The following is a 14,002-nucleotide window of genomic DNA, read 5'->3' on the forward strand; positions in this document are numbered from 1 at the left end:
TTCCCGCAAAAATGACTGAATACGCCAAGCGACAGACACTACAACCTACCGTGGAAGACAGGATTAAGAAATGCCAATCAACTGTTATGTAGATTGAGAAACAGCTTTTGACTATGTTCACTGGAATACACTCTTTGAAACTATAATCTTGTCAGGGATAAAATCAGGGAGCGAAAGCCGATCTACAACTTGTACAGAATGCAGTTATGAGTCCAAGGGTATGAAAAGGAGGCAGTAACTGAGAATTGAGTGAGACAGGATGGCTGTCAATCCTTCTTGTCACTAGTTTTCTACATGAATGAATCATAAAAGAAACTGGATGTTCAGGGAGAAGGAATAAAACCTTTAAGATTTACCGATCACATTGCAGTGGTGTCACACGACAATGGACCTCGCAGATCAGTTGAATGAAATACATGCTGCCTTAAAAATAGGTTGTAAAATTAACGTCAACAAAGCTAAAAAAAGGGGGTAATGGACTACAGTGGTGATGCTGAAGGGATTAAATTAAGAAATAAGACTCTAAAAGTACTGTTATTTTGTTATCATATTGATTGATGATTGCCGAAGTAGAGAGCATATGATATGCACGGTGGTAATAACAAGAAAAGCGTTTCTGAAGGAAAGGTAAAAGTTTTGACATAAACATAAAATTTTGTGAAATTATTTTGGGTGCAGCCTTAACCAAAGTGAAACGTGGACTATAAATAGTACCGACAAGAACGAATAGCTTTTGAACTGTAGTATTACAGAACAATGCTGAAGATTGGATGGGAATATCGAGTAGATCTGAAAAGGTAGTGCGTCAAAATCGGGTAAAAGAGTTGGATTAAAACAAAGGGTAGATTGATAGAACTCACCAAGAATAAGTGAATAATTAATGTGGTAATGAAGGGAACTTAGGGTAAGCAGGTTCAGATGAATGTAGTGCAAGATTTATGCAGAGATGAAGAGGGACGCTGCTTCAGTTTATACTTCGGACTCAAGACCACAACCACAGAAGCACGAGATATAAGTAACACGTGACCCAGGTTTGGCGAGTCAAGTCATATGAATATCTTAATTTCTCAAGTGAACTTACAAGAACGCAGTTTACAGGCTACAAAACTACGCATATTCTTTAGTAAACGCGGAACAGAATTATGGAAATATCGCTTTGATAATCCATTAAGTCAGTAAACGATGAATCATCGACATCAGATCAGCCACTTGCGATCAGCTGTTGTGTAAAGTTCCCCACCCATGATGATCTTCAGATGTATGCATATTCTTCGTTACTACGTTCATCAGTACCATCAGCGTGGAACGCTACAAGTTATTTAGAACACATTACATCTACATCTACATCATACTCCACAAGCCACCTAATCGTGTGTGGCGGAGCGTACTTTCGGTATCTCTATCTGATCCCTTCAACTCTGTTCTACTAGTGAATAGTGCGTGGGAAGAATGATTGTCGGTAAGCCTCTGTATTGTCCCTAATTTCTCGAATTTTCTTCTCGTGGTCAATATGGGAGATGCACGTGGGGTGGGGGGGGAAGTAAAATGTTGTCCAACTTCTCCTGTAAAGAGCTGTGACGAAATTTCAATAGTAAATCTCTCCGTGATGCACAACGTCTCTCTTGTAACGTCTGCCAGTGGAGTTTAGCAACTCCGTAACGCTCTCTCGACAGTTAAGCGATCCCGTGACGAAATGCGCCGGTCTTCGTTGGATCTTCTCTACCTCCTCTATGTCCTACCTGATGGGGACCCCAGATAGATGAACAATACTGAAGAATCCGGCGAAAAAGCGCCTTATAAGCCACTTCCTTCGTGGATGAGCTACATTTTCTTAAGATTCTTCCGATGAATTTGAGTCTGGTGTCTGCTTTTCCCACTATCTATTTTATGTAGTCCTCCAGTTAAGGGCGCTCTGGATAGTTACACATAGATGTTTTACGCAGACGCTGCCTCCAGCTGTTTGTCATCAATAGTGTAGGCGTAGCTGTAGAGTAGTGCATTTCTTTTCCTATATATGCGCAATATGTTACATTTATTTACGTTCAGAGTCAACAACCATTCATCAATTCTCTGCAGGCTGTTCTGCAAATTCTTACTATCTTCTGGCGTTGCTACTTTGGTATAAACAACTGCTTACTTCTTTTTCAGTACTTCTGAATGGTGTTCGTTTAATATTGTTGTCAGAAACATCATTCTGTTTTAGTTTTCATTCGTATCGAGTTCTCCTGTGATCTAAAACTTACGTTCCATGAATATCCCGTAATGTTTCCTTCTAGTTTCTATGCCCATCAAACATCTGGTAGTTAGCTATGCAACACCTCGGAATATAAGTTTTCCCTAATTTTTATTTTTTGTAGTGTTAGTGCTTTTTACAATACTTTACCATCATGTGGAATAAATGTGGATGTTGTTGTAGGTTAGTACGTGAGAAACATGTCAGGAATGTGGGCAGGTGATTCATTGGGGTGAAGAGGCCATTAAGTATCAGATGAGTATCCACTGTGGACTTATAGATTATGAAACCGAGACAAGACAATCGCGGAACAGGGATTTTTGTTCCCCAGACAGAATTAAAGACAGTGTTTTTTCAGTTAGATAGGTTGGAGGGGGAAGGAGAAAATGGGAACTGGACTGGGTAATAAGTAATAAACAAAGTAGAAAACCTCTGAAGTCATATTTGAAATTCTGGTTAGAAAACATGTTTGACTTGTTACCTGAAACAGGGAAGAGCCTCAGCCAGTTTTTGAAGAAAGTGAAGAGCAACAGACTCGTAGGAACAACTTTAAGGCTAGGTCGGTAGGAAAGTCAAGTAGAAAGAAAAGGGTTCTGCTGTTCGGTAGTTTCACTGAAGGGCTGCAGGCTGAATTCTACAAGAAAATCTATGTGTAGAAGCTTAGGCAGGTGACAAAGAAGGTCAGGTATAAATAGTAGGAGCAGCAGGATTGTCTAGCAACATGAGTATGCTATTAAAGGTGGCATGGAGGGCATAGGAGCAGCAGAAGCAGCAGCACACATCGTATGGGGTTTGACCAGCCCTGGGCTAACAGAGCTGTCAGCCATGTAAACAAAAATCTAAGTGGGTTGCTTTTGAATGAAACGAAGTCTCATACATCTGCTGTTCCTGTTGCTGCAATTGGGAGACAGGATTATGTAAAGCATGGCCTGTCCCTGAATACCAGGGGGAAGGACAGGTTAGTTGGGCACTTGTACACAGTGTAATGGGGACTGGAAGCACACAGGGCATAATTCCTATGACTGCTAGCGTCAGAGGAGCACATTTTTTTTAGGTTAGAATCAGGTTACAGACAGAGAGCCTTGAAAGAGTTAAGAATAGAACAAGACCATAATGTATGTAACAGTTAACAAAAATAAGTTCAGTATCTTTCATCAGAAGATTAGACAGCTGAGAAACAAGGCGGATGAGTTTCTTACGTGTGTAGAAAATGTGGGAAATTCTGAGGTGATCAATTTTCGGTGCCTCTGTAGAGTCGTTTTCATGTAGAGAGAGTAGCAAATAAGGAGCATCGTAAGATACGTAGATGTTGGACACAAAGTCAAAAATATTGATACAAGCAGTCGTTACCTAGCCAACGGTCTTGCCGCAGTGGTAACACCTGTTCCCGTCAAAACACTGGAATTAAGCACTGTTGGGCTTGGCTAGCACTAGGATGGGTGACTGCCCGGGTGTGCCGAGCGCCATTGGCAAGTGGGCTGCACTCAGCCCTTGTGAAGCCAATTGAGGAGCTACTTGTCGTCTCTTAGAATAAGGCATACTGCCAATGGTCCGCATCTTCCCAACACGATATTTCAACGACGTGACTCGGTGTCTTCATTAGGTGTCTCCAGTCTCAGGAAACCCCTGACGAAGACGCTGAGTGATGGTGTCGAAACATGGTGTTGGGAATAAGCGGACCATTGGCAGTACGCCTGATTCTATGAGACGACAACGGATCGCAGGGAAATTCCAAGAAATTGTAAAGGAGCCATTTGACTGAGAAGTAGCGGCTCTGATCACGAAAACTGACAACGGCCGGGAGAGCGGTGTGCTGATCACATCCCCACCGTATCCGCACCCTGTGGCACCTATCGGCCTTGGCTGACAAATCGGTCGATCGGTAGCGCTGGACCTACCAACACCAATTCAGATGCAGGTTTTGTGTTGCTCGGAACCTAGAGTATGTGCTTGTGATCTGTTACTGCAAAATAAGTTTCCTGTAATTGTAACAGTCAACAGATCCCCTCTATGAAACTTCAAGCTACTTGTGTGAGCCCTAAATGCATCACTGAGTTGTCAGGCAAGAAGAAATAGTGATTTGAGGAGACTTAAATGTAGATTTCTTAAAGCGTGCACAGCAAATTCAATTTCCGGGTACGCATTTAAATGTTACGTGCGGCAGACGGCATAGAATCGAATCCGGCTCAATCGTCGTCTTACAAACGGTATCTGGCACACACGTAGAGTGCAGCGTTGCAGAAGGTAAGCCGCCGCTCGTAATACATTTCCACAGCGAGGCGAGCCGTAATCAAGAAGCGCAAACGGCACAGTATCACCGCACATCACGTGTCATTCTGCGAGCCTTGCACTACGGAGCCATGATAAGTAACCGCCGCGCTCAGCCGCTCCATGATGATGATGTTTGGTTTGTGGGGCGCTCAACAGCGTGGTTATCAGCGCCCGTAAATTACCCAATCTTTGCTCAGTCCAATTGCGCCACTTTCCTGGATGATGATGAAATGATGAGGACAACACAAACACCCAGTCATCTCGAGGCAGGTGAAAATCCCTGACCCCGCCGGGAATCGAACCCGGGACCCCATGCTCGGGAAGCGAGAACGCTACCGCGAGACCACGAGCGGCGGACACCAGCCGCTCCATGGCTTCCTAGCACTGACTGGAAGTGTGAAAACAACGGGAACTGACAATAATTTAGACGCCGCACTGGGGACAAGTACGCTGACACGTACAGATATGAGGACTAATGGCCGCGACACTGGCCGCAGGAACATTAAGTCCAACTTAAATAAACCGTTTTCGAAGCCCCAGATTCAGTGTCTGGTCATTCTATCATCTCTAGTTCTGACCGAATGACAGTCTCGCTAGTTATAGGATAACTTTACTGACGACTCATTATGTGCTGCCAGCTGCCGAGAGAGGTTCTCGCCTCCAAGACCATAGCCAGTTGGCTGTAGTGGGACATAATCACTGCAGGCTGCCACTGCTGTTTGGCCACTGCCATTCTTGAAGAAGATATGGAAGAGTCGGAGCCTCACTCTGGTGAAGGGCCTTACCAATCGACTGCAAGCTACCGTTTACAGCCTGTGGGATGAGACATCTGAGTACCGCCTCCCTGGCAGTATCTAGTACTGCCCCACTGGCTGTACAATGTGTTGTTGATTTGAGTCTTGGGCCTCCACCTTCACAACAGCTGCCGCCCGTTTGGTATCTGCGTAAGTACACATCATCATCATCATTATCATCATTTAAGACTGATTATGCCTTTCAGCGTTCAGTCTGGAGCATAGCCCCCCTTATACAGTTCCTCCATGATCCCCTATTCAGTGCTAACATTGGTGCCTCTTCTGATGTTAAGCCTATTACTTCAAAATCATTCTTAACCGAATCCAGGTACCTTCTCCGCGGTCTGCCCCGACTCCTCCTACCCTCTACTGCTGAATCCACGAGTCTCTTGGGTAACCTTGTTCTCCCATGCGTGTAACATGACCCCACCATCTAAGCCTGTTCGCCCTGACTGCTACATCTATAGAGTTCACTCCCAGTTTTTCTTTGATTTCCTCATTGTGGACACCCTCCTGCCATTGTTCCCATCTACTAGTACCTGCAATCATCCTAGCTACTTTCATATCCGTAACCTCAACCTTGTTGATAAGGTAACCTGAATCCACCCAGCTTTCGCTCCCATACAACAAAGTTGGTCGAAAGATTGAACGGTGCACAGATAACTTAGTCTTGGTACTGACTTCCTTCTTGCAGAAGAGAGTAGATCGTAGCTGAGCGCTCACTGCATTAGCTTTGCTACACCTCGCTTCCAGTGCTTTCACTATGTTGCCATCCTGTGAGAATATGCATCCTAAGTACTTGAGACCGTCCACCTGTTCTAACTCTGTTCCTCCTATTTGGCACTCAATCCGTTTACATTTCTTTCCCACTGACATTACTTTCGTTTTGGAGATGCTAATCTTCCTACCATTGTCCTTACATTTCTGATATAGCTCTGAAATATTACTTTGCAAACTTTCAATCGAATCTGCCGTCACAACTAAGTCATCCGCATATGCAAGACTGCTTATTTTGTGTTCACATATCTTAATCTCACCCAGCCAGTCTATTGTTTTCAACATATGATCCATAAATAATATGAACAACAGTGGAGACAGGTTGCAGCCTTGTCTTACCCCTGAAACTACTCTGAACCATGAACTCAATTTACCGTCAACTCTAACTGCTGCCTGACTATCCATGTAAAGACCTTTAATTGCTTGCAAAAGTTTGCCTCCTATTCCATAATCTTGTAGAACAGACAATAACTTCCTCCTAGGAATCCGGTCATATGCCTTTTCTAGATCTATAAAGCATAGATACAATTCCCTGTTCCACTCATAACACTTCTCCATTATTTGCCGTAAGCTAAAGATCTGGTCCTGACAACCTCTAAGAGGCGTAAACCCACACTGATTTTCATCCAATTGGTCCTCAACTAATACTCGCACTTTCCTTTCAACAATACCTGAGAAGATTTTACCCACAACGCTGATTAAAGAGATACCTCTGTAGTTGTTACAATCTTTTCTGTTTCCATGTTTAAAGATTGATGTGATTACTGCTTTTGTCCAGTCTGATGGAACCTGTCCCAACTCCCAGGCCATTTCAATTATCCTGTGTAGCCATTTAAGACCTGACATTCCACTGTATTTGATGAGTTCCGACTTAATTTCATCCACCCCAGCCGCTTTATTGCACTGCAATCTATTGACCATTTTTTCCACTTCCTCAAATGTGATCCTATTTCCATCATCATTCCTATCCCATTCTACCTCGAAATCTGAAACATTACTGATCGCATTTTCACCTACATTGAGCAACTCTTCAAAATATTCCCTCCATCTGCCCAAGGCATCCACAGGATTCACCAGCAGTTTTCCTGACCTGTCCAAAATACTTGTCATTTCCTTCTTACCTCCCTTTCAAAGACTGCTAATTACACTCCAGAATGGTTTTCCAGCAGCTAGACCCATAGTCTCCAACCTGTTTCCAAAGTCTTCCCACGATTTCTTCTTGGATGCTGCAATTATCTGTTTGGCTTTGTTTCTTTCTTCAACATAACTTTCTCTGTCTACCTGGGTTCTGGTATGTAGCCATTTTTGATACGCCTTCTTTTTCCTTTTACACGCTGTCTTGACTGTATCATTCCACCAAGCTGTTTGCTTCATCCTACTTTTACACACTACTGTTCCAAGACATTCTTTAGCCACTTCTAGTACTGTGTGCCTGTACCTTGTCCATTCCTTTTCCAATGACTGTAATTGACTACATTCCACTAATTGGTACCTTTCTGAGATCGCTGTTATGTACTTGTGCCTGATTTCCTTATCCTGAAGTTTCTCCACTCGTATCCTCCTACATATGGACCTGACCTCCTGCACTTTTCGGCCTCACAATCCCAATTTCACTGCAGATTAAATAATGATCACTGTCATCAAAGAATCCCCTGAATACACGTGTGTCCCTCACAGCCTTCCTGAATTCCTGGTCTGTTATTATATAGTCAATGACAGATCTGGTTCCCCTGCCTTCCCAAGTATACCGATGAATGTTCTTATGTTTAAAAAAGGAGTTTGTGATTACTAAGCCCATACTGGCACAGAAATCCAAGAGTTGTTTCCCGTTCCTATTGGCCTCCATATCCTCTCCAAATTTACCCATAACCTTTTCATACCCTTTTGTTCGATTTCCAATTCTGGCGTTAAAATCACCCATGAGCAGAACACTGTCTTTGTCCTTTACTCTAACAACTACATCACTGAGTGCCTCATAAAAACTATCCATCTTATCTTGATCTGTCCCTTCACAATGCGAATATACTGACACAATCCTAATTTTCTTGCTAGACACCGTCAAATCTATCCACATCAGTCGTTCGTTTACATACCTTATTGCAACTACGCTGGGTTCCATTTCTTTCCTGATGTAAAGCCCTACACCCCATTGTGCTATTCCTGCTTTGACTCCTGACAGGTAGACATTGTATTCTCCCACTTCCTCTTCTTTCTCACCCCTTACTCGAACGTCACTAACAGCTAAAACGTCCAGCCCCATCTTACTTGCAGCCTCTGCCAGCTCTACCTTCTTCCCAGAGTAGCCCCCATTGATATTAATAGCTCCCCATCTCATTACCATTTGTTTTCCAAGTCGTATCTTAGGAGTCCCTGGTTTGTCAGTTAGAGGTGGGACTTCGTCACCTCCAAAGGTCCGAGGCATTTTGCTCTGATCGTTGCCAGCATCATATTTAAAGTACCAGGGAAGCAGGTTGCTAGCCTTACTTGCTCCGACTCCCATTGGGTTTTACCCCCAACGGCTGAGGGACTAACCGGTGGATTTGGTAGTCTTTGCGGTATGAGCACAAAGGTGACCACGACTCAGAATATGTCCGAGATGCCCAGCCTTATTCCAAAGTAACTGGTATCCCGACTGTCGGGACCACTTACTTGGCCACTCATACGTTGCCCGTGGTTCATGAACTAGGACATGACTACAGGAACCCACGCCATCTTGAAAAGCGTCGGTCGGGCCGCATTAGCTGCCGCTGAACCTCGGTAGCCTTGCGTCTATAGACTCCTCTCCCGGCCACCTGCACGGCACCGCCGCTGGGTCCTGACCTGTACAATAGCCGTAGCCGATGAAGCGCTGTGTCCGCATTCCTTGCCGCACGCTAGTGTGCGAATCAGCACGCCTTCCGCCACGGCGTACTGTAAATTACAAGGAATAAATGTAATTCCAGAGAACGTTGTTTCATTGACGCCTTAGGGCATATGTCATGCACACCAGCTCCCAATCTCTGTCTAACGCACCAGCAGCATCAGTCACCACCTGACCCGCTCAGCTCCCACATCCACTACAAATCCTGACCTGAGGTGTGACCGCTACAAAAGATTCTGATAAGAAAATTGAACTGGAAGCGTTATTTGTCTGTTTCTGTCGGATTTCAGTGGTAAGATCCCAAGTGGTGTGCAGCAAACAGCAGGACCTTTACTGATAGCATTTTTATGGACAATGTTCCGGCTGAAACAAATTTTACCAATTGTTAATGGACTCGCTAATCATAATCCGCAATTAAAGGTAGTAACCAATGTAGCACCTTACAGCTCTGAGGCTTGTTCACACAATACAATGAGGGTTTTGAATGAGACCAGAGTACAGTGTTTGAAGAACAAAGTAAGATGTGTAGTATCAGTATGGGTTGAGACATACATAGAACGAAATGACAAATGAGATTCAATACATTTCATAGCAAATTTGTGTCAATATTTCTTAGTAGTTTTCCTAAAAATTCTCCAGTAATTCAATCAAGAAAACAATTAAGCCATGGCTATTTAAATTGATTGAAATTTCATGAAAGAGGCAAAGGGAAATTTATGTAGAGGTCAGAATTAGCCAAGATCCTACGTTACTTGCAGTCTACAAAAAATACTGTAATATTTTAAGTAAAGAGATTAAAAAGTCCAAAAATTAGTACATTCTGGCCGAAATTAATAATTCAGATACTAAAACTGCCTGGGGTATTGTGAAGCGGGAGACAAGACAACCAGTCAGTGTACGAGATACCACAACAATTAAATTAACTAACAATTTTATAACTACCAATTCACAATGTGCAAGTATTTTTGACAAAAACTGTATAAATGTAATGGCAAAAATGAGATTAAATGGTTCAGTTGAAAATACGAGAGAATTTTTATAAATGTCAGTCCACACTTTAGGCAACTAAAAGCTACGGTTGCAGGTTCGAATCCTGCCTCGGGCATGGATGTGTGTGATGTCCTTAGGTTAGTTAGGTTTAAGTAGATCTAAGTCCAGGGGAGTGATGACCTTAGATTTTAAGTCCCATAGTGCTTAGAGCGATTTTTTAGGCAACTAAAAGCAGCACCAACATCATTCACTGAAATTAATAGAATTATAAAAATTCTAAACAACAAATGTTCATACGGCATTTTATTCGTGAAAACACTGCTCCAGTTGCTGTTGAGAACTTCTTTCAGTCCATTACTAGTTTCAGCATTTGTCTTAGGCCACTTTCACGTAATTTTGAAATGTCATATATGAAAACAGAGGACTGCTGCAGTTCCCTGTGTTTCCACTTTAGTACATCAGAGGACGTAATTGACTGGGATGTCCCATCCACAGCAACTATTTTACGCTTATGTTAAATCAGAAAGCTATTTTAGTCTTTTATTTGTTGAACATGTACTTTGGAATTTTCTAAGATGTCAGGAGATAAACGTCTTAAGCCCAAAGAATATATATAATGTAGTAAATAATAAAGTCATTATAGGCTTAATCTTCACACATCCCTGTCTCTCACGATATCATTGGGTACATAACATTTTAAATCGATCTGGCTTGTACTTTTATCATTTGGAAGTTGTTTGTCTACACCACAGTGTAAGTTTTATACTCCATGTATAAAACTTATATCACACATATATAAGCCTGGTTTTCTCATTTTCTGTTAAATACAATGTTTATACGTCTATCATACTATGGAACTTTTCAGAACGACTTGGAAATGGCCTAGCTTAAAGGCCAGAAGTGGTAGTGGACTCAATAAAGTTCTCAGCAGCAGCTAGAGCGGCTTTTCTTTAACTCAACAGACATTTGAGGAATCAGCACACGGAGAAACCGGTAACTCGTATCATGTTCACGGAATTTCAGACATAATTCTTAATAAGTTCTGATATGTGTAATGCATCACCTGCACAGGGAATTTTTCCAGGTAGGTTATAATATGCAATTGTCAGGCTTCTCAATAAGAAAGGTTACATGAGAGACTTTAATAATTACCGTCCACATCCTTCCTGACGTATTTTTCCTCTATATTAAAAAAAGTAATGTACTCAAGTGTAGTATCACATATAAGTAGAAACAACGTGCTTAGTATGTTGTTACTAAGCACATCACAGTTTGGTCACCAGAAGTGTTGCACGGCAAAGAATGCTATTCATATATTCACTCATCAAATATTACACGACTTAAATAACAAAGTATCGCCTGTTGGTTTTTTTGTGATCCGTACTGTGTCTTTTATTGTGTAGACCACGTTACTTTCTAAGAAAAACTCCAGTTTTACAGAACTGATGGCTTTACACACAACTGATTTGAATCATATTTAACAAAGAAAATGCAAAACGTTGTGCTGAACAACACAAAAAATGTTGAAAGGAGAGAACATTTCAGTGACTAGGGAGGAATCCCGAAGGGACTCACAGAACGTTCTACTTGGGGTCCACTCATATTCCTTATGTATGTGAAAGACCTTCCACTTAATATTCTTCAAGCACAATTGGACTTTTTGCAGACGATAGTAGTGCTATAATAATTCCTACCATGAGGGAGAAAGAAACAGAGGAGGTTCTTCATTGTGTTTCTCAAAGAACCATAGTGTTTCTTTGAGAAAGAACTTTATCTTAATTTTTAGGAAACGCACAACAAATAGATTCGTACTAACAAATAACGTAGAAAATGAACAGGGTTCAGCAAACAGGGTAGAATGCTCCAAATTTTTGAATGTACATTCCTTGAAACTTGAATTAGAAGAAGTATATTACTGAGCTGCTCAAACAATTAAGTTCAGCTACCTCTGCTCTTTTATTAACTGCTAGTCATGGAAACAAACGAATAAATCTCCTAAAATTTTGTGCATATTTCCACTCAATAATGTCTTATGGAATAATTCTGTGGAGTAAATCATCCCTTAGAAAGGAAGTAATGGCTGCAAATAAGCGAGCAGAGGTGAGGCACTTTAAGTGCACCGGCAGAGCACATACACTATATGATCAAAAGTATCCGGACACATGGCTAAAAATGACTTACAAGCTCATGGCGCCATCCATCGGTGATGCTGGAATTCAACATGTTGTCAGCCCAGCCTTAGCCTTGATGACAGCTTCCATTCTTGCAGGCATACGGTCAGTCAGGTGCTGGAAGGTTTCTTGAGGAATGGCAACCCATTCTTCACGGAGTGCTGCGCTGAGGAGAGGTATCGATGTCGGACGGTGAGTCCTGGCACGAAGTCGGCGTTCCGAAACAGCCCAAAGGTGTTCTGTAGGATTTATGTCAGGAGTCTGTGCAGGACAGTCCATTACAGTCGTGTAACCACTCCGCCACAGGCCGTGCATTAGGAACAGGTGTTCGATCGTGCTGGAAGATGCAATCATCATTCCCGAATTGCTCTTCAACAGTGGGAAGCAAGAAGGTGCTTAAAACATCTATGTAGGCCTGTGCTGCGACAGTGCCAGCAAAACAACAGGGGATGCAAGCTCCCCCCATGAAAATCACGACCACCCCATAATACCACCGCCTCCAAATTTTACTGTTGGAACTACACACGCTGGCAGATGACGTTCACCGGAAATTCGCCATAGCCAGACCCTAACATCGGATCTCCACACTGTGTGCCGTGATTCATCACTCCACACAACGTTTTCCCATTGTTCAGACGTCCAATGTTTACGCTCCTTACACCAAGCGAGGCGTCGTTTGGCATTTACCGGCGTGATGTGAGGCTTATGCCCAGCCGCTCGACCAATAAATCCAAGTTTTCTCTCCTCCTGCCTATCTGTCATAGTACTTGCAGTGGATCCTGACGCAGTTTGGAATTCCTGTGTGATGGTCTGGATCGATGTCTGTCTATTAAATATTACAACCTTCTTCAACTTAAAAAAAAAAGAGTCAAATGGCTTTAAGCACTATGGGCCTTAACATCTGAGGTCATCAGTTCCCTAGCCTTAGAACTACTTAAACCAAACTAACTTAAGGACATCACACACATCCATTCCCGAGGCAGGATTCGAACCTGCGACCGCAGCAGCAGTACGGTTCCAGACTGAAGTGCCTAGAACCGCTCGGCCACAGCGGCCAGGCCTCTTCAACTTCGGCGGTCTCTGTCAGTCAGCAGACGAGGTCGGCCTGTACGCTTTTGTGCTGTAAGTGTTCCCTCACGTTTCCACTTCACTATCACATCGGAAACAGTGGAGCTAAGGATGTTTAGGAGTGTGGAAATCTCGCATACAGACGTATGATACAAGTGAAACCCAATCACCTGACCACGTTCGAAGTCCGTGAGATCCACGGAGCGCCCCATTCTGCTCTCTCACGATGTCTAATGGCTACTGACGTGGCTGATATGGATTACCTGGCAGTAGGCGGCAGCACAATGCACCCAATATGAAAAACGTTTGTTTTTGGGGGTGTCCGGATACTTTTGATCACATAGTGTATATTTGCTAATGGAATCCGTCATAAATAATCCATCACAACTTGAGAAGAATAGTGCTGTCCATACCTACAACATAAGATGAAACAATGACCTTTATTACACGTTGTTGCAGGTGGTAATTGCTCAGATTTTTTCATTGCTCAGAAGTTTTAAGTGTAACTTAAAATTATTTTTTCCTGGACAACGCCTTCTGTTCCAGTGCCGATAAATCACGTATACATATCCGGTAAATTTACTCGCTTCACATCATTTAGATAAAAGGATCATTCAAATGATCTATCGAACATGTAACTGATGTGAGGGTATGAGATTCTCTACGATTTTATAAGTAATAATTCTGATGGCTGTTGTGCACTGGTGGGAAAATCACGTACTGTAGTAGTATATAAATGAACAAGCGTGACAAATTTCTCATTAGTGGGAAAAGGGAAAATATTATTTTCTCAAGAATTAATGTTGTCCCTAGTTGGGATCATAGTTTCTTTAGATTA

General features: G+C 42.6%; 1 protein-coding gene and 1 pseudogene across 1 annotated transcript in view; one reads left to right on the forward strand and one right to left on the reverse strand.

Moving 5' to 3' along the window:
* Positions 1 to 14,002, reverse strand: part of LOC126157769 (ATP-binding cassette sub-family C member 4-like) — a 275,373-nt gene that overhangs the window by 12,248 nt on the left and 249,123 nt on the right. The window lies entirely within an intron of this gene.
* LOC126163240 (5S ribosomal RNA) lies at positions 3,587 to 3,705 on the forward strand (annotated as a pseudogene).

Source organism: Schistocerca cancellata, chromosome 2 (assembly GCF_023864275.1).
Source record: "Schistocerca cancellata isolate TAMUIC-IGC-003103 chromosome 2, iqSchCanc2.1, whole genome shotgun sequence".
NCBI classification, from domain to species: Eukaryota; Metazoa; Arthropoda; class Insecta; order Orthoptera; family Acrididae; genus Schistocerca; species Schistocerca cancellata.